The 22487-nt window shown below is 36.8% G+C and overlaps 1 long non-coding RNA gene across 1 annotated transcript in view; it reads left to right on the forward strand.

Moving 5' to 3' along the window:
• The window catches only part of LOC147846022 (uncharacterized), an 885319-nt gene that overhangs the window by 743765 nt on the left and 119067 nt on the right, over nucleotides 1-22487 (forward strand). The window lies entirely within an intron of this gene.

Genomic DNA, 22487 nt, shown 5'->3' on the forward strand with positions numbered 1-22487 from the left:
CATATATTGGTTCGGCTGACTCGCCTGCTTTCCACAAACACAGAAAAATGAAAATCAGCTCATAGTGAGACTTTAAAGACTTTTCTAGAATTTAAAATAACACAAACCCAAACCAACATTCTAAAGAGTTATAGAAGTGAGAATATTTTTACTTTATTTTGTCCATTCTTTCTTGTTATTATGCAGCTTTCAACATTGAATTGAATGGTTTATTATAATTTTTTGTTTGTTTTGTAGCAGAAATATTATTAACTAAATTGACATGCATATAAAAAACAATAGTGCAAAATAATTATTTCTAACAATGCTTCATTTTTTGATGCTAACCATAAATTTATTTTTCATAAAGTAACAGACTTTTTAAAGCAGATAACCCATTTAACACATTCAAGGCAGCATGATAATGAGAAATGTAATTCATTGTTAGTATTATTGTCATTTTTGTCATCATTAATATTTAATAATTATTAGACATACATTTTGGAATAATTACACACAAATATCAATATGTCATCTCAGCACTAGTTAGATAGTTGTTTCTGTTTTTTAGTCCTAATTAATGTTGTTTTCAAATACAAGTACCTTAAAATACAATTTGCAATTGTTTAAATCAAAAACTTTCTAAAGAGTCCAAAATAGAAATGGACTATTGTTTGTTTTTATTAATATTTGTGCTATATTTGGTTACTGAGCAGCAAGAAACAACACTTTTAAATATAAGCAGATTTCTTATGATTTTGTAAACTAGTAGTGATTTGATTTCCCAGAAATGGGTTGTGGCTGGAAGGGCATCCGCTGCGTAAAATTGTGCTGGATAAGTTGGCGGTTTATTCCGCTGTGGCGACCCCGGATTAATAAAGCGACAAAGCCGACAAGAAAATGACTGAATGAATGAGTAGTGTTTTGAATTTAACAAATGCAAAATGTTTGTGATAACTGTAAAATCAACCAAAATCTATAATCACTGCATCCCTAATTGTTACAGAATTTAAAACATAACATGAATATGTCTGAATGTAGAAGAAGCCTAATTAAGCAATACACTGATTTTGTTGTGCTTCAAAATACAACATTTGAATATGTCTGTAAAAAAAAGCCACATTGTACAATGCAAAAATGTTATGTAGTTTCAAAATATAAGATATTAATGTTTTAATGTAGAAAAAGCCAACGTGGGTGCCTTAAGGAGCAAAAATACAGCATGGGGTCTTAAATGCAGTGTCATCACTTACAGTTAAAAGTTAAAATTGTTAGCCCCCTTTTAGTTTCTTTTTCACATATTTTCCAAATTATGTTTAACAGTGCAAGGAAATCTACACAGCATGTCTGATAATATTTTTTCTTCTAGATAAAGCCTCATTTGTTTCATTTCGACAACAATAAAAGCTGTTTTTATTTATTTTTTATTACTTTTAAGGTCAAAATTATTAGGTCTTTAAGCTAAATTTGTTTTCGATAGTCTACAAAGCAAACCATACAATAACTTGCCTAATTACCCTAACCTGCCTAGTTAACCTTATTAACCTAGTTAAGCCTTTAAATTTCACTTTAAGCAGTATAGAAATGTCTTGAAAAATATCTAGTAAAATATATATCTCTCCGTCCAAGTTATCTCTCCGTCCCCTCATTTGGGATGCTTTTCGTGAACTGGCCACCATGACAAAATAATCGAATAGCCCTGATCTATGGGTCCACATCACTGAGGACCTCACCTGGACACCAGACAACACCACACAGCTGGTGAAGAAAACTCAGCTGCGGCTATACTTCCTGAGGTGGCTGAGGAAGTTTGGCATCACTGAGATGCCATGAACCCCCAGTGCTGAGATCACCCACATACACATAAACAATACAACCAATTTACTTTATCCAATTCACTTATAGCACTTGTCTTTGAGGGAAGTCAGAGAAAACCCACACGGACACGGGAAGAACACACAAACTCCACACAGAAATGCCATCAATCCTGCAGCCAGTAACCTTTTTGCTGTGAGGTAACAGTAGCTATTTTTCCATCCAACTATTTTTATGCGCATTTTGGATATGATGGAAAAAAAAAAAACTGTTGATGGAAATGCCATGATGCGCATACATTTTGAAAATGCGCATATAAAACTTATGCGCAATAAAATTTAAATTTATTGAAATTTATTAGATGAAGAAAAGATTGACGCAGCTTCTTCTACAGGAGCAAATTCAGTTTTTACTGTTGATATTTGGTGCCAGATAATCAGGAATGGACGATTGTGTTCGATTTGACTCGTTGGATAGAAACGCTGCTTTATTCGCACGTCTTTTATGTGATAATCCAGTTTTGCGCATAAAGTACATTCGCATTTTTGGATGGAAACATAGCTAGTGATAACCACTGAGGCAATGTTAATCCACTGAATTTGAAAACTATTTGTAATAAATTATTAGGTCTTGGCATTATAATTGTTTTGCACTTTTGAATGTGCCAAATATTTGACTTAAAATAAGCATTTTTTTAAAAACTGTGTGAAACAATGTAGCTCCAATTAAACTAGTTACTTTTAAAAAATAACTTGCAGCGTAGCTAGCTAAATTTTACACTGCAAGTGTAGTTTGACAGTATATCCTAGTGACTTTTTATGATATATACTGTAAGTTCAAACAAGTTTCAGAGTAGCTTCCATCCTACTGATTTTAGTGAAGAGTTCTATAAAGAACTTAGCTTAGTTCTATATGTCCTTAGCTTGACTGTTGGGGAACTGAAGGTTTTAACCCAAAAATGACCAGTCTGACAGATGGAGATGAGCTGGAGACAAAGATTTAACTAAAAAAAGTTTACTGAAGATCATCAGCAGAAGCCAGCTTCAGCACTCGCAAAGAGTTCATTGGACGCTCTGCTTGCAATCTCAAAACAACAGCAATTATACTGTAATATGCGTCACTAACTGCGTCACACATAACCTGATTGGTTAAAGCACAGACAGACAATTTCCAAAAAGGTATGCAGAAGTGAGGTCATATCTTCTTCCAACATAGGATAGAGATAGTGTCGTGGGCCACTGGGCTCATCAGAGCTGACCTCGGACCTGTAGATGATCCACAACTGAATAGAACACGCACACACCAAGTACAATCTGTTCTATGCTCAAGGCTGTTTCTTGTACTCTAAGCCGTTTTATCATATCTGGTTCAAAACTGGATCAACATCCAAACTGGCTGCTTGCTAAAACACAAAAAGCATATCTTGCATACAAAGGAATTTACTTAAAAAGAATGAATACATAAATAGCAAATAACTCATGAACCCATTCTGGGTCATTTTTGTTCGTTTTAGTGACTTTTTTCATCCCTGTTAACCCATTAATTTTTGACCCAGAGATTTAGCTTGGTGAAAGAGCCCAAGATGGTGAGTAGTGATGCTTCTCTTAGCATAACACTGTCTCTTCATCTACATACAGACAGCATTGCATCCTCTACACACACACACACTAGTCCAGGCCATTGGTGTCCAGATGTTTCCTTAACGGATGAAAGTTAGAGAAGCTCCCTCAACAGGAGGCTGAGGTCAGGCTGGACCAGCACCAGAATCCATCCACGCTTCCAGGGGGTTTCCGGCCACTCTACGCCACGCTCTGCCAATATTTTTGATTTACTCCCTCAGGATGTTGTGCGGGACACTGGGAGGAAGTGTGAGCCGACAGACCTATCATTAGGTGTGCTCTTTTCTGATAAGAGCCTTCATGGAAAATAATAATTCTGAAAACACCGTCATTTCACATTTGATGGATGGTAATGCACTAAAGATGTACATCATACGTCAACAGCCTTGTGTGGCTGGGAAGATCTGGAAGTGTTCATGCACAAAATTAAAACACATTTCAGCAAATGCAGTATGAGGGCTTTTTTTTGGTTCCTCAAAGCGGCTTTCAGTAAACAGTTCCTAAAAGAACGATATTTTTGTCTGAACCTGTTAAGGTTTTGCAAAAGAAACTGAAAGTAATCAGACCGGGTAGTTTAGAATCGTAATTTTTTAAACATACATTTGTAAAAGCTTTTTCAATAAATACTGACCACTTTCTGTGAGACTGTGCTGAACTTTAGCCTTAATGATGTTTTTATTCAATTCATCTATATTTGTATAGCGCTTTTACAATGTGGATTGTGCCAAAGCAGCTTCATATTCACCTTATTCTCAGCTGACGAGTGGGCGCTGCCATTTGAATCTTTTTGTCTCGCGACTTCCGGTCACATTCACTTCCATTCATTTTTTGACATTAACAACTGCTCGTTACGCTGCTTGATGTTGCAATTTAATATTTTCTTATTATATTATTCTACTTGGTCTGTGTAGTCATGCAAACATTTGTTTGTTGAGCAGGTAGTTTGGCCATTTTCTGCCGTTTATTATTCCTTGTCATTTCTCCCATAGGCGACTGAATCGGAAGTTCTAAGACAATCGCGAAAACAGGCGCACTTCCGCATTTTAGAATAAGGTCAATAGACAATTATAGTGAATTGAAAGTTTCAGTTCAGTTTTCAGAGTTTAAGTTCAGTTCAGTGTTTAAAAATTTACTGCTGAGAGTCCAAACTCTAAAGAGTAAACCATCGATGTGCAGATCTACAAGTCCTGTACCATGCAAGCCAGTGGCAACAGCAGTAAGTAAAAAACTTCACCAATTGGTGAAAGTGAAGGATAAAAACCTTGTGAGAAACCAGGCTCAGTTGGGCACAACCATTTCTCCTACGGCCAAACGTCTTGAGCCTAGTTGCAGTCTAGGTGCCGGAAGCTGGAGAACGCTGGACATCAGCAAAGACTTGCCTGTCCCTGGAGTGTCACAGGACTCAGACGCATGCTCTCTACTCTACATGACCACCACAGCAGCTGCTCAGGATACGGCCTGGTACGGTTTGTGGAAACCTTGGGATCATCTCTTCACAGGTCTTGCATCACATCAGTGGCACTGCATAATATTCGGGGGCCTCAGGATGAGAATCCCCAGGTGGAAATAGAGAATAACGAGAATAATTAATGTAGCTGCTGTTCATAGTGTATATAAATGAGATGCGTGGAGTACATTCATGTATCATACTGCTTTGTGATGCATTGAGTGTATGCTTTACTAAAAAGATAGGTCTTTAATGTAGTTTCTCTGTTGCAGAACTTCACTTGAACCATGTTAGTTATAATGTAAAACGCCCATAATGATGCTCCAAACTGGGTGGAGTAACTGCTTTTTTAGAGAAGAACCCATAACTTCTTTGTGCATATTATATTGTTTTACACGCACACGCATTTAAAAATAAAATCCAATATTAGATTTGGTAAAAACATGCACTTGCTTTCCATATTATTTGACATATATGTAAATGGCATTAGGGCCTATGTTTGCTTTACTAATATTATTGAGAAGTTGAAAATTACACATTTTATTCTAAAACATATCACTTACAAAAGCTAACATGTATTCTAATATCATATAAATCATATTAATACATAATGATGTTATTTATTATAAAATGAAATGTAATATTTATTATTTATTAGTAATGAAAAAATCGTACTTTTAATAATAATATTAATATTGATTATAATAATAATAATAATAATAATAATAATAATAATAGTTATTATTATTATTATTATTATTATTATTATTATTAAGTAGGATATTGTTTATTTATTTATTTATTTAATTGTTTATTTATTTTTAAAGTCTACTTTTACAATTTAACACATGGAAACCACTGCAGAAAGTTCTAACCAGCAGGCCAATGTCATATACTATACAGATACTTAATAAATAACCTACTATGAATTAAAATAATAAATGTATGCTTTTTGTTTTCTTATAGCTATGTATTTCTTATAGCTTTCGCCCTGAGGCTGTGTTCAAAATGATATCAATGTTTTCAAAGTGCACTGCGAAGGGAGCACAGTTGTTAACATGAAGATTGCTAAAACTGAACAAAAAAAAAAAATAGTTTGAAAGCAAGTTACATCTAAGAGTGATGACTTTAATGCTTTTATTATCTTTAATAATTCCAACTTTGAATGTTTGAATGTTATAAATAAATAGGGTTAAGGGGGATAAGTGGCAATAGAACACAGCCAGTAACTGTTTCAAACTACAGCTCTTGCGAGTCCTCAAGTTTGCGACGCAGTTTGCGAATGTTTGTTGGAATAACAGATTTGGGAAAAAATATTGGCGTGCTGGGCAACCAGCAAACGGAGCATTAATCCAGCCTAGAAGTCAAAGACTGTTATAGGCTGTTTTTATCTGTCAGAAATTTCCATTCCTTCTATGCTCTATGTACTTCTTATTCTGTAGCTCATCTGCCCCAAAGTCTTTGGTTTTAACCACTTCTTTTTTTTTTAAATATTGTGTTACTGTTGCATTTCTTAAAGCTTTTGTCTGGACAGTCTGGTGATTCTTCTCTGACCTTTGGGAAAAAAAAACAAGGTGTTTACATACGGAGGTGTGTGGGTAGAGAGGGAGTAACGACAAATGCAACAACAACAAAAAAAAGGGTCTTTATTTACAAAAAAAAAAAAAAAAAAAAAAAGACAACAAACACTACTCCAAAAGAGAAAAAAAACATTAACTAAAGAGCAAACTAGACTTTGCTGGACTGGCGACTCGAATAGTAAAGGAACAACCACAGAAGGAAACATTAACAATGAACTGGCACAGGACAGCAAACACAAAAAATCTTATATTTGGATAACACGGTGGGAGGGACTAAACAATAGACAAGATGAGAAGATGGAGCCAATTAGAATTCTAATTAACCGTGGGCCTACCTGAGAGTGCAGACTCAAACCAAATACAAAGCCACAGACAAAGGTGGCCCAAGTAAACTTCAGCCAAGCACTATACATGTAAGATTGGACAGGACAATTACAAGAATAAACAAAAGCCCTGACATTTTCAACCACAAAATAGCTGCTCACTGGATATTTTCTCATTGGACTATTAGTAAATCCTATATGGTTGGCACAAACCATGCCACTTTCAAAGTCACCTAAATTACCTTACATCCATTTGATGTTCAACTTGACCTTCTGCAAATCCTCATGACCACTGTTACTGAAGTTGCTATTTACTATTGTAATATTACAATTATAATGTAAAAAAAAAAAAAAAATAGACAAAATAACATAACACATTAAAAACTAACTATAAGACACATTATTTACCTTTTTGGTAACATTTTAGTATTGGTTGGGTTTAATGAAGGAGGATGGGTGGGTCGGTCGATTAAACAGTCAGTCAGTCAGTTAGTCATTCAGTCAGTTGACAGAAGGCTCGAATAGGACTCGCGAGAGAAATTTGAGATCTCAAAAAGCATACACAGCGGCCTCAGGTAAATAAATGTACCTCTTGGGACGTGTTTGGCACTCTCCAGAATTGTATATAGCAGCACGTTTTCAGAATGAGCCTGATTTGGTTATATTATATCTGGTTACAGTATGTCAAGTTGTCATGAAGACAACTCAAACAATGTCACCTTTGCTTTTAATATGACATAACTGAGTAAATGACACTTAATGACAGTTGTTATAAGCATAAATAAAATTTCATTTATGTCATGTCATGACTATAAAGGTTTTTCTTGTCAGTCTCATGTACAACCCCCTTCAAGTAAATTGTTCAAGATTGTAATCTATTACTTTTAAAAGTACACATTGAACTGCTGAAAACACATTCCATCTGTTTGTTTCTAACACTAGAATCTTTTATGCAGATTTACAAGGTAAAACACTTGACTGACTTTATTCTTATCATCACTTGCTCTGTTGTTTGAGAATAGCATTAACTGCTTCCCCTTAGTCCCTCACTTAGTTGATAAATGCAGCGTTGATGTGTAAATGTGGGTAGTTAATATTTAATCTAATGGATTTCTGAATGGAATTTTACTATGAACTGCTTTTGCAGCTTAGTTTCTGTTAAGTGACCTTTAGAGCTTTCAAAGTTGGAACATCACTACACAGTAAAAAAATACTTTGTTTTAAAACAGCAATCTTATACTTTAAAATAACAATCCACTTTTTTGTCAATAAACTCCTTTAAGCTGCTTTAGTGGAAAGCATGCACATTAGAGGGCATCTTACAGGTGTGATTTAATTAATTATTTTTTTTTACGTACACATGTAGCTGAGATTTTCTTTTTTTCATTTATATGCAAAATAACAGGGTGAGCATTAAAAAAATAAACAGATAATTAAGAACAAGAAATAATCATTAGCTGTGTTATGAGTTTATGTAGGAGTGGTTTGTAGGGCAAAACAGAAAGAAAGAGAGAGCAAATGATGTGGGCTGTATTTATGGTGAGGTGTTGAGCAGCTCGGAATTATAGGCTTTGTTTGGAGACATATCCTGGGATTTGATCATACGCTTGAAAAGGCAGGAGCAGAAATCCGCTTAGTGCTTGTGTGTGTGCATGTGATGTTTAACATGCTTTTACAAGACATTCATCTGGACACATAAATACCAGCACACTTGCAGGCTACAGTTAAAACCAGAAGTTCTCATAAACTCTAAAAAAAAAACAGGACATAACCATTTTTTAAAAAAATGTCTAATGGTAAATCATACTACACATTTACTATTTTAGGTCCGTTAGGATTACCTAAATGATTTACATTTGTTAAATGCCAGAATAATGAGAGAATTTTTTTTGAGAATTTTTTTTACTAATGTCTAGACCAGGGGGCACCAATCTCGGCCCTGGAGGGCTGGTGTCCCTGCAGGGTCTAGTCCAACCTGCTTGGATGATTCAAGCATACCTAGTAAGACCTTGATTAGCTTGTTCAGGTGTGTTTGATTAGGGTTGGAGCTAAAATCTGCAGGACACCGGCCCACCAGGAACAAGTTTGGTGACCACTGGTCTAGACAGTCAAAAGTTTACACACATTAATTATTTTATTTTTTTTTTAGCTTTGCTTTTAAACTGTATAACTTTGGACAAATGTTTTGGATATCCTTCCACAAGCTTCTCACAAAAGTTTGAAGGAATTTTGCCCCATTCCTCCAGACAGAATTGGTGTAACTGAGTCAGATTTGCGGGCTTTGTCCGCACAAGCTTTTTCAACAAATTTTCTACAGGATTGAGGTCAGGGCTTTGTGATGGCCACTCCAAAACATTCACTTTGTTGCATATTTTAACTAATTTGGCCAAGTGTTTCCTGGCTGATGTCTTGAGATGTTGCTTCAGTATTTCTACATAATGTTCTTTCTTCATGATGTCATCTATGCTATGAAGTGAACCAGTCTTTCCTGCAGCAAAACAGCCCCACAACATGACGCTGCCGCCCCCATACTTCACAGTTGGGATGGTGTTCCTTGGCTTGTAAGCTTTCCCCTTTGTCCTCCAAATGTAACACTGAGCATTATGGCCAATCAGTTCAATCTTAGTTCCATCAAACCACAGGACATGTATCCAAAAATTATTCTTTTTCCCAGTGTAATTTAGCAAATTGTAATCTGGCTTTTTTTGTTGATTCTGGCTTGTTGTTTTTCCCATGTTGTCTCAAGGAAGCAGTGTGTTTGAGGTTTTCCTTAAATACTATTCTACAATTGTGCCTCTAATTAACTCAAATGTTGTCAGTTAGCCAATCAGAAACTTCCAAAACCTTGACATCATCATCTGAGCTTTTCTCAGAGGCACAATGATCATATTATAAGTAAACTTGACTTTCAAGAAAAGTCATACCAATTTAAAAAAAAATAGCTCTCTCATTATTCTGATATTTTGATATTAAGCATAACAGAAACATAAGTAAAAGAGAAAAAGTTTAGCCACATTAACATCTGACGTTTTTTAAATGGTTATGTGCCTTTTTATGCCGTGTATAAAAACCTCTGGTTTCAACTGTATATATTTACACTACTATAACACCAATTTACACTTTGAAAACTCATTCTAGACCTTTTTTGTGCTACAAGAATGTTTTTATTTTTTTTTGCGACAAAAAGAAACTAAACCTGTTTGACTTTGGCTGTAGATCAGCTGATCTCACGAGGACATGCAACTATTTAACGTTTTGTCAGTTTAGTGGCTAATTTATAAGAAGTCTTTGATTATTTTCTATTTGCTTTTATTTTCTATTGCATTTACAATAAAAGTCAGAATTATTAGTCCCCCTGAATTATTTAAAGGCTTAACTAGGTCAATTCGGTTAACTAGGCAGGTTAGGGTAATTAGGCAGGTTATTGTATGATGAAGGATGTTTTGTAGACTGTTAAAAAAGTGTATAGGCTAAAGGGACTAATAATTTTGTCCTTAAAATTGTGTTTAAAAAAAACTAAAAACTGCTTTTATTCTAGCCGAAATAAAACAAATATGACTTTCTCCAGAAGAAAAAATAATATCAGACATACTGTAAAAATTTCCTTGCTCTGTTAAAAATCATTTGGGAAATAATTAACAGGGGCTAATAATTCTGACTAAAAACGGTATATTTCTACAATATATAGATTATTATTGTTATTATTTTTGTTATTATTCTATTTTGTTATTATTATTCTATTATAAGTCACAAGTTGTTGTGTAAGCATTTTACTGCATATGATACTGTGTATGACTCTGAATAAAATTTGAATTTGAACTATTAGTGAATTTAGGAAGTTCTCTAAATTTTTAACTCCATTGTATTTAAAGTATTTGAACTATTACAACTAAAATATCTACATAAATACCATAAATCAAAACTCTGTCTATTATTTTGTATAAAAACACAATCAAACTGGAATGTATTTCCCACACAACGATGTAACTCGCGGCTGAACTTTCATAGCATGATGCATCGTTTGGGAAAAGAACGATGTAGAGACGAGTGTTTCCCAAAACCTGTAGTTTCTCTTCTCTTTCTACTTAATAATTAACCCACCATAAATTAAAAGCATTAACGTATGCATATGGAGATGTAAAGTAAATTCCGCTTTTATATAATAGGTTACCTATAGCTTTCGCCATAAGCCAAATCTGTGTTCCAAATGGCATCAATGTTTCTAAGTGCCCTGCTAGGGGGCGCAATTGTAAATATGAAGATCGCTAAAAATTAACTGTAAAAACGCTTTGAAAGCAAATTACACCTAAGAGAGATGACTTTAATGCTTTATTATAAAAAATAAATATAATAATTATTCCAAGTTTAAATGTTAGAATGTTCTAAACGGATAGGGCACAGGGGGATAAGTGGGAATAGAACACAGCCAGGAACTATGTTTCTAACTACAGCTCCAGAGGTGTAGTTGCAAGCATAGAAGTTTGCAACACAATTTGCGAATGTTTGTTGGAAAGACGGATTTTAGGAAACACCAAATCAAGAAACTATGTTTGCAAAGACAGAACTTGTGACCTTAGTTGGCTAACAATGGTTTTCGGAAATGCACCCATGGAGTGCAAATGCTTCTGGAGAAATATACAAGTGAATAGAAACTGTGGTAAGGTAATATAATTTTATTGGTTGTTCATGTAGCTATTTTATGGCTGGGTGTCATCAGGTAGTTTTTTTATTGTAGGCTATAGTGGAATGCCCTAAAGTTAATGTTAAGGTGCAAAGCTAAACAAAGCTTTTGATAAACCGACATGAAACAACCCATATTATCAAAAAACAAAACTGCAGTTAGACAAATGAGTTTTTAGTGTGAAATTTTTGTGTAGTTCTCACACTGTTTACTGCACATAATGTTTGTATTATTACCCTGTTTGTGGGTAAAAACAAAGCACATAAAATAGCACACTTTCTATCAGAAGCCTCTTGGTAAATCACAGCATGTGCGCATTACGCAATAGTTAAACAACAATGTATTGTTTTGTCATGCTAAACCGCTACTCACTGGGGGGAAAAAGTGCACAGATAATGTTACACTGTTTTGAAAACAACTGAGCAACTTGGATTTTTTTTGGCTGTATTCACTACTGCTCACTACTGACGTGCAAGCTTCACGTATTACTAAAGTTTGGGAAAACAACTGAAATGGAGCCAGTCACAGTCTTTCAACACACGCCTGTTTTTTTGAAGCACCTGTCAGCTGTTCTCTTTCTCTCTCTCTCTCTCCCTCTCTCTCTCTCTCTCTCTCAAATTCAAACTTGCTTTTTTGGCATAATAAATGTTACATATGTATTGCCAAAGCATTTGTGTTTACATTAAACAGGACTTTACAAAACAAATGAGATAGTAGTAGTAGTAAAAAAATAAAATAAAATAAATAAAATATTTAAAATAAAAATAAATAAATAAATAAATAAATAAATAAATAAATAAATAAATAAATAAATAAATAAATAAATAAATAATAATAAATGGCGATGCAATGGTTCAGTACTTAGTGCTGTCGCCTCTATTGCTGGTTAGAGCCTCGGCTGGGTTGGTTGGCGTTTCTATGTGGAGTTTGCATGTTCTCCCTCCATTCACGTGGGTTTCCTCTGGGTGCTCAGATTTCCCCCCACAGTGGGACATGTGGTAAAGGTAAATTGGGAAGACAAAATTGCCCGTAGTGTATGAGTGTGTAAGGATGTTTCCCAGAGATGGTTTGCAGCTGGAAGGGCATTGGCTGTGTAAAACATGTGCTGGATAAGTTGGTGGTTCATTCCGCTGTGATGACCGCGGATTGATAAAGGGACCAAGCAGAAAAGAAAATGAATGAATGAATAAATAATAATAAACTATATTTTTAACAATGAATATTTTTGGATACAACAAAAAATAAATAAAAATACTAATAATAATAATAATAATAATAATAATAATATTAATATTAATATTAATATTAATAAATAATAAAAAGTATATTTAACAATCAACATTTTAGGATAAAATAATAATAATAATAATAATAATAATAATAATAATAATAATAATAATAATAATAATAATAATAATAACAGTATTTAATGAACAGTATTTTCAACGATCAACAATTTAGGATTAAACGATAATGCTAAACAGTATAATAAAAAATTAGCTTATGATTCTTTAATATAATAATTTATGATTCTTTTATAACAACGTATTATTCTCCATGTGTGATGTTTATAAGCGAGTCAAAATCAGACGAGGGCTTTTCTTTTTCTGGACGGCTTTTGTAAATTGTTGGTTGGGTTTAGGGAAGTAAGTGGGTGGGCGGGTCAATTGGTAAAATTGGTTGGGTTTAGGGAAGGAGGAGGGTGGCCGCTCACATAGTCAATCATTCAGTCAGTCAGACAGACGATCGTTCAACAGCAGCTGGTTGGTTTACGCAAGAACAGCGTGGGTGCGACCCCTCGTGGATTCACGAAAACAAAAACTGCAAAAATACTTACCTCCTGGGATGCATTTCGCAGTCTCCAGAAACATCCACAGGACTACATTTTCAGAATGAGCCTGGGTTGCTAAGACCAGTTGAAGCAGAGACTGGAGGATCGTACCCTACCCCCACGTGATCTGGCAGAACTGCATGTAGCACTAGTGAAAGAGTGGAACGCATGAGAACAACATCATGAGGCTTGTGAGGAGCCTGAGACGTCACTGTCAAGCTGTCATTGACAGTGAAACACCCGCTACTGACATTGTCTAGTTTTGTTATTTGGGGCTATCCTTGTTATTATCAAAAAATTGGGGGTAATAAACATTAAACTACTGAAAATGGTGTTTCTTCTCATACATTATTAGCAGTGGTGGAAATTGAAAAATGGAGTACTGAAAAAATCATACTCAAGTAAAAGTACCATTACTTGCCCAAAAATGTAGTGCAAGTAGAACAAATGTAGAACTCAGCAGCTAGGGTAGTCACCCGTGCTAAACACATAAGTCCAAATTTCTTTCACTTGCATTGGCCTCCTGTTCTTTATCATGTAAAATATAAAATTATATTATTAACTTACAAAGCTCTTCACAACCTGGCACCCGATTACTTCTCTGATCTTCTTCACTGGCACACTCCTCAGCGCTCATTGAGATCTTCTGCGGCTGAACTGTAATTAGTTCCAAATTTTATTATTATTTTTTTTTTCTTCTGTCCTGTTTTTAGAATGTGCCTGTGACATATTGTAAGATGTCTTTGAGTGCTTTGAAAGGCGCCTATAAATAAAAGGTATTATTATTATGTTGGCTTGAGAAAGCCAACATACCGTTATGCTACTCTGTCCTTGAAAACATACGTATCTCCTCCTAGGCCGTTCATGCCACAAGGCCCAAATGTGGTCAAAATGTGCCTTCTGCATTCAAGATTGTTGCTATATCTCCTCATGCCTGTAAGACTTATAATTTTTTTTATAAAAAATGTTAAATATTAAATTTTTATAATCCGGGCATATAAAAAAATTATACAAGCCCCAAATTTGGCCAAAAGCTGTATTAAGATGCGGTAGATTTTGTTGCTATATCTTTAAGGTTTATCAGACTTATAGTTTTCCAATAAATAATTTTTAAGCATTATTTTTCTGAAAATATGGCAAGCCATTTTTAACTTAAACTCCATATTTTTTACTAATATGGCAAGCCATTTTTGCATGTGTCACCTTCACACTTATTAAGCTTTGTATTTTCAAAAAAATACAGCAAGCCATTTTTACATAATGTTCATTCCCTTGACACTCATAAAGACTGTCATAGAAACATCGGGGTTGATTTAAATCACTCATATTGCCAAGAAGCTTTGATGTATCATCACTAACCTGTCAAATGTCCCCATAGCAATAAAACAGTATAACCTAGCAACCATTTAAAAATAGCAATATCTCTACATCAGAACATCGTAGGGACCTGGGCATTGGCTTGTTTGACTCATGCTAGCAAATGGGACTTCCTGTGTACTATGCATGGTAACAATGATAATGGAAGCCAAGTGCTAATAACGATTAGCTACATGCTATAAATGATTATCTAAATGCAATAACATATGCTAGAAATGCCTACTAAGTATTAGCATTTGATAAAACATGTACATGAGCATTGCCATTTAGCAACTGCTTAGCAACCACCTAACAATGCCATAAACGTTTGACTTCTCAAGCCAACATCAAAGTTTATCAATGAACTTTAGGTTCTAATTATTACTAAGTAAAAGTACCTGTTGTAAATATTACTCAAAGTATGAGTAAAAAGTGGACCTTTCAAAAGTACTCAAGAGTAGTGAGTATTACACTATTAAAAGCTGATGCGTTGTGTATGTAATTTGGGCATGTGTGTGTAAACATAACATTCTGTGGTGCATCTAGTTAATGCCCAGAAGGCACACAACATCATAAAATGTTATTAATATTAGGTTCGATTTAGGTTGTGATGTCAGGTGACCAAAATTCAATGTCTAGTCAATGTCTAAAGACAACTTTATTTTGATGTCCAATAATGACGTCAAATGACGTTGATATTTTTTTTCTCCAATTTTCAGTTATTAGAAAGTGACCAAAATCCAATGTCGAGCCAACATCTAAAACCAACATCATGTTGAAGTCAGTATTTGACAATATTTATTTGAAAGGTATTGCAACCAAAATAAAACGTTTAATAGATGTCATCGTGGTAACGTGAACGCAACGTCAAGCTGTAACATCATTAGACAATGATATTTGGTTGTTTTTGGGTTGTACAGTGACATTGGCCTGATGTTGAGTTCTGACGTGAACTCGATTTTCATTTTCTAAAAAAATGCAACGTCCCCATGATGTTAGGGTACAACGTCAATCTGACGTCATGTTGACGTCTTGTGTCTGCTGGGTGTTAAAGGCCATTTCAGTCATCATACAGTAAACATTCGTCATCTTCTCATCAGTGAAATGCATCTAAACAGTTTCTGGGTCAATGCTTGTAAAGATTTTAAACATCTTCTTGGACACTTTTAATGCTTCCAATCAGTTTGCTGCAATTATAAATCCCCCATGTCTTGAGGTAGTTTATTATGAGGCGATTTACCTTGTATATGTGATTTGGTTGAACAGGAATCACAGGACTGATTCTTCTAATCCCTATAGACTGGAAAAAAATAGTAGTGACTGCATCTTCAAGGAAAGTAGTGGAGTAAAATTACCAATACAGCACTAAAGATGTACTGAAGGGAAAGTAAAAGTACACATTTTAAAACTACTTGGTAAATTACAATTCCTATGAAAAACTACTAAATTAGAGTAATTTGAGCATTCGTAATTAGTCACTATGCACCACTGATTATTATTAATACCATTTTCATTGAAATGCAGCGCAAATAGGAAAAGCACTCATGTAAATAACAATATCTCAAACTTATTGTGTGTAGTGGATATTAAAGGTGTGTTGAAAATTCAAACTCACTCTTTCAACTTTGTGGTGGGACAGGCAAAAATGGCAATATATTTGTCAAAAAAGTAAGATAAATAATTCACATGGCCAATGTGTAATATTGTTTTTTAAAACTCTTGTTAAATCAAGGATTTTGGTTAAATTTAATCACTCTATAGTAGGGGTGCAACAATATATCGGGGTGCAATTTATTGCAATACAAAAATTTCACAACATGTATCGTGGCGTTTTGACAATTTTATTGCAATATGACATCTGTTTTCTCTCATTGGTTGAGCTAGATTCCACCTGCCGTCACATGCATTCAGATTCCTTAAACTAGCAGCAGTAGCAGGCCAATATGAGTGCAGCTAAAATAGAGGATGTCTCGTCCTCTTGTGAGTGCAAGATCTGGCAACATTTTATTTTTTTATATTTTAGTTACTGAAGAGGATGGTAACAAGAAAACAGACAAAACACATACAGTGTGTAAACAATGTAAAAAAATGTAAACACAGTAAAAAAAATACAAAGCTGCAAACACAACGAATATGATGTGCCATTTAAGCCGTCACCACAGCATCAAAATGCAATCAAGTGTCTCATTTAAGTGGCAAAGCTCAAGAAATAACGAGATGCGTAGGAGTATTTATGGCAAAAGACATGACGCCATTTTGTATGGGCGACAAAGTTGGATTTTGGATACAAATATCGTGATGCATATTGTATCATGAACATCATATCGTGATACACATCATATCCTGAGCTGAGGCTATTGTTTAACCCTTACTATATGGATAAGAGTGATTTGAATATGTTTATAATGCAGTGGTGTGTTAACAATGTGCTGTTGTTTTTGTAATATATATTTTTCTCATTCCTTATTGCGTTTTGTGTCTTGTAAGTCGAATAAAATTATGATGAAAAACAAAATCTCTCATCTTTCATTCACAGTTCACCTGCACTGACTCATGTCTGGTCTTGCATCAGTGTCTCTGGTGATTAATGCAACCCAACAGGTGTTTGCAAAGACAAACCTCTCCACACTTTGCAATAGAAGCTCTTTAAGCCCTGCGGCCATTGTGCTGGGACTCTTTTCATCTCCGTGTTTTAAACAAAACTTCCTAATCACTTACAAGACTGGAAGAGTCGCTCTCTTTCTTTTTTAATCAAAAGAAGTGTATTTCACCAACCGTGAGAACTCCAACCGAATTTATACTTGAATCTATGGGTCATTAATTACATTTCTGTCGTCACTCACTCATGCGAAAACAAAATGTATTCACCTTAAGAACACAAATGAAGTTATTTTTACCCAAATCTGAGATATTAATTTTCCTCCCCTGAAAAGTCTTTTCACCCGATCGCATTTTAACCCGCCAGAAAACATTTAAATTGTAAACAGACACACTCTTTATGTTTAAAATATTTAATTTAGCCATTTTTTAAGACATAAACTTGGATCACCAAGCAAAAACAAAGCATAACCAATTGTGCCCATGAGATCAAATCTAATTGGTCTTACAGAAGCCTTGCCATGTGATAAGCAAGAATAAACTTCATTGGCCTTTAGTCCTCAAGCAAGCATGATTAACAATCATCAACTTTAAACATTTACACGCAAACAAAATTGTAAATGATTTCTGTTTGGAATACAAAGTGATTGTGTCTCTTCAAAAGACATGGTTTAAACCTTTCAGTTTATGGATTCACTATTGTTTATTTAATTTTGTGAACTCTTTATGAACATTTTGAAGTATTTGAAACGTTCTGAAACTACCAGAACCGTATAACTGCTCAGTCATTCTGATAATTCATACCAGACTAAACCAAAATTATTTTTGTTATGATATATACATAAAAAAATATAATTAAACTTTGTTTGTCTGATGTTATGTTTAATAAAGTCTTTACCCTAAAAAAAAAAAAAAAAAAAACATTTTTGCAATATAGCCTATAAATGAGTACAAGTTGAAGATTATCTGTGAAACTGGTACCTATCATTATCTAGCAAGTGATGAAATTTTTTTCAAACCACAATGAAAATGTTGTTTTGAAAGACATGTTTAATCGACAGAGGTGCACATTTTCAAGAAAACAGGAAGTAGCAGATGCTTGCAGATGCATGTTCAATTGATCCATAATGGTCATTTCAAGAGTTCACACTTAGATACTGTTTGACAACTTGTTAGCAAGTTAGCAGGTTTGGCATGCTGTCCCGGGAGAGAACCCTGAGCTCGGAGATAATTGAGCCCAGGGTTCCCGCCAGGTCCATAAAGCATGTGAGGGGAGTACGAGGTCAGGTGTTCTCGAGAGCTCCCCTCGGCAAAAGAGGAAAGGAGGAGAAGGGGTGGATGGGGGGTTTCTTCGAAAAACGAAGATAGGGGTGTACATTTTAGCTAGGTTATTTATAGTGGGTTTGGATCGTTCCGATTGGCTAGCTAATGAGCTTAGATGAGTGGCCGGCTGCAGTCAATCATATCACGTGCTCCTCTCGAAATTAGTTTATGAAACTTCATTTCAAGAGTTCACACTTAGATACTGTTTGACAACTTGTTAGCAAGTTAGCAGGTTTGGCATGCTGTCCCGGGAGAGAACCCTGAGCTCGGAGATAGTTGAGCCCAGGGTTCCCGCCAGGTCCATAAAGCATGTGAGGGGAGTACGAGGTCAGGTGTTCTCGAGAGCTCCCCAAATGCATGAGACTCGGGACAGCAGCCGTGTATTCGAAGAAACTCACCGAAAGGCTTGAAATGCTATATCCGGCTGCTGGATATAGTGGTTGAAAGTGAAGGGGCTCCGATGGGAGCCAAGGGGGATACGGGCTCTTGCGGGAGCCCGTGCCGAGTTGGCGTGGGCTATAAATACTCCAGCTGGATTAGAAACTAAGGGAAACCCCAGCGGGGGTCAGAGCTGTGGGATGGACGGGGATCCAGTTGGAGTCAAAATGATGAGGAGTGAAAAGTGAGGACTCCAGCTGGATGAGGGGGTTACTAGGGCTGCGGGGGGGTCAGGGGCTCCTAAGGAGTAATTGCTCGAGGAACACTCCTTGCGGAGATAGAGCTGTGAGGTGACAGCACTATATATAAATATATATGTATATGCGATATATAGATATATATATATATAATGGGGAAAACTAAGGCCTTGGGGGGGCGATTTTACTTGACTCCAGCGGGAGTCTAGCTCTTTTGGGCTCTCCAGCGGGAGATAGAGCTGCAAGTGCCATCTCCAGCTAGGGACGGGAACGATGGAGGGCAGGTGGAGGCCCCAGCTGAAGGGTGAGTGGCGGTTGGGCGATGACCCCTGCGGCGGTCGAATGCTCGGGAGCAACTCTTGCTAGAGTTAGAGCTTGAGGGTGACAGCACTATATATAAGTATATATGTATATGCGATATATAGATATATATATATATATAATGGGGAAAAACTAAGGCCTTGGGGGGGCGATTTTACTTGACTCCAGCGGGAGTCTAGCTCTTTTGGGCTCTCCAGCGGGAGATAGAGCTGCAAGTGCCATCTCCAGCTAGGGACGGGAACGATGGAGGGCGGGTGGAGGCCCCAGCTGAAGGGTGAGTGGCTTTTGGGTGATGACCCCTGCGGGGGTCGAATGCTCGTGAGCAACTCTTGCGAGTGTTAGAGCTTGAAGGTGACAGCACTATATATAAGTATATATTTATATGCGTGGGTGCATATAGATATATAGATATATAAATAAATTTAAAAAATAAAAGATAAATGTGAAAAATAAATAAGAAATAAAGAAAAATAAGGTCTAGGGCCGGGGAGGGTCAGTGACTCGTGCTCGTGTCACAGCTCAGGGTTGGGTGAGCTAATTGTGGCCAACTCCAGTAGGAGTCGGGAGAGATGATGGGGAGATGGAGACTTCTACTAGAGGGTGACGGGCGGAATAGGTGCTCTGGGAGTGTTCCAGCGGGAACTGAGCATGAGGGTGGCGGCACTATATATAAATTTATATTTATATGCGTGGGTGCATATGAATATACATTTATATAAAACAAATCGAACAGAGAAAATAAAATAAGACTATATTATATAGCATTATAAGAAATGATATATAATATATAAAAGCTAGGGCTGGGGCAAGACTAATATGATTCCTGCCGGAATCAAAGCTCTGTGTAACGTTGTACGGGTTCAGAGCCAAGGGGCGGGGTCCTACAGAAGTCCTAGAATGGGGTGGGGGCAGTGGAGACTTCTGTGGCAGCGGCCTGGGGGGGCGGAGTGGCAGAAGGGGGCTTGGGCAGGAGGAACGTCTGCTGTAGTAAGGTGAGTGTCTAGGTAGAGAAGCTGAGTGCAACTCAAGCTGGAAGAAGGGAAACCATTAGGAGGCTGGGTCGTGCCTGCTCCTTTACATAATTGGGTAGCTCTTCCGCCCCTGGGGAGCTGGCATGGCTGGGTCTTGACTTGTCCCTGGATTATGCCTGTGCCCTTGGCCGCTGGGATTGGCATTTCTGCTAGTGAGGGTCCTCTGGGCTTCCTTAAGATGGCTGTGGCTCAGCCTGATGTAAGATTTAAAGGCGTCGGAAGACCATCTTCCAAGTGTTTGTATGTGTTGTTGCGTTAACCCTTTGTGTGCGGCTGTGGTGGCGGCTCCGATTCTGAATGAATGGCTGGAGTATGATTCTGATGGGAAGCCTGAATGATGTAGGGTAGCTTTGAGGTGTTTTTGGAACCAAAAGCGTGTCACTGGGTTGTGTGTGTCGTCTATGAACAGGGGGGCTAAGGGACTGTTGCTTAGTGATTTCCTATAGTGAATATAAGCTAGGAGTGTTTGGAAGGGGCTTGTGGAGGAGGGAATGTTAAATATGTAGATGCAATGTCCTTTTCTTGATTGATCTGTTTTGCTTTGTTTGATGAGGAAAAAAATTGTCTCCTCATCAATCAGGGTCAGATCAGCTATAGTGGGGTGGATAGAAGGATCAAATTTTGATGTTACTGTAAATTCAGAACATCTGAGAAATCCAAAAAAGGCAAGAATAAACATTGCATCTAGTGTGCGGTCTGTATGAAAAGATGTGTAGCCTTTCCTGAGCGTGGAAATGCATTTGGAGAGTATGTTATGTGTGATGGGCAATCTGGCATCTGGGGTGGGGGGGCGTGCTTTCTGTATGCCTTTAATAAGAAGGCTGACTTGAGAGTTGGCAATGGATTCAGAAATGGAGCCGTACATGAGTTTGTGAAAAAACTGAATACCACTTAAATAGCTCTTAATGGAGTTTGCCTGCATGTTTTTATGAAAATGAAGGTATGTAATAAATGAGCTTATTGTAAGCAGGGAGAAATCTGGGAATATGGTGTTGTATGTGAAATGAAAGTGTTTAAATGTTTTCCATGCAGTGAGATATGCTTGTAAGGTCCTTGGAGCCACAGCCTGCAGAATGAGGGATATGGATGTTTGGTGCAGCTCATGCATTGGATGATTTATTGGAATATCATCTCTGAATAAGGAGGGATGGGAGTCGGGTGCTGCTCTGCCTCCGGCGCTAGTTGTCTGAATCTCTGGAAAAGAAAGCGAGAAAGAGCGTCAGCAATTTGGTTATGAAAACCGGGCACATGTATAGCAGTTATGATAAATTGTTTTTTGGCTGCGGTCCAAATAAGGCGACGGAGAAGCGGCATTAAAGCGGGAGAGTGAGAGCGCCCTCTGTTAATGCAGTGCACAACGGCTTCGTTGTCACAGTGAATGAGAATGCTAGAGGCAGACCATTCGTCTCCCCATAATAAGGCAGCGGCTACTATGGGGTATAATTCGAATAAAGCAGACGAATATTGAGGTAGAGGAGTTTCCAGCATTTGAGAGGGCCAATCAGAGGCGAACCAGCGGCCTTGGTAGAAACCACCGAATCCTACCGAGGGAGCTGCGTCCGTGTATAGCTGGATGTCTACGGGGGATGCAATTAGATCGCTATACAGAAATGAGCAGCCGTTCCAGCACTTAAGGAAGGAAATCCACAGGCTGAGTTCATTGCGGCAGGGGTCGGATAACGTTATGTTATTTTCTAAGATGTGGACGGAAACTGCGAGTTGTAGGAGGTGAGTGATAAACGGGCGTCCCCGAGGAATGATACGCATGGCGAAATTAAGATGTCCTAATATTGATAGCAGTTCGCGTTTAGAACATTCATGTTTCTCCAAAAATATGGAAGATAGAGAAATGATTCGATCAATTTTCTCTTTGGGCAGCGAAGCTTCAAATTTTTGGGAGTCCAAATTAATGCCTAGAAATTCTAAGCGAGTGCTGGGTCCAGCGGTT

Source organism: Danio rerio, chromosome 3, assembly GCF_052040795.2.
Source record: "Danio rerio strain M-AB ecotype USA chromosome 3, GRCz13ab, whole genome shotgun sequence".
In the NCBI taxonomy this organism is placed as follows: domain Eukaryota; kingdom Metazoa; phylum Chordata; class Actinopteri; order Cypriniformes; family Danionidae; genus Danio; species Danio rerio.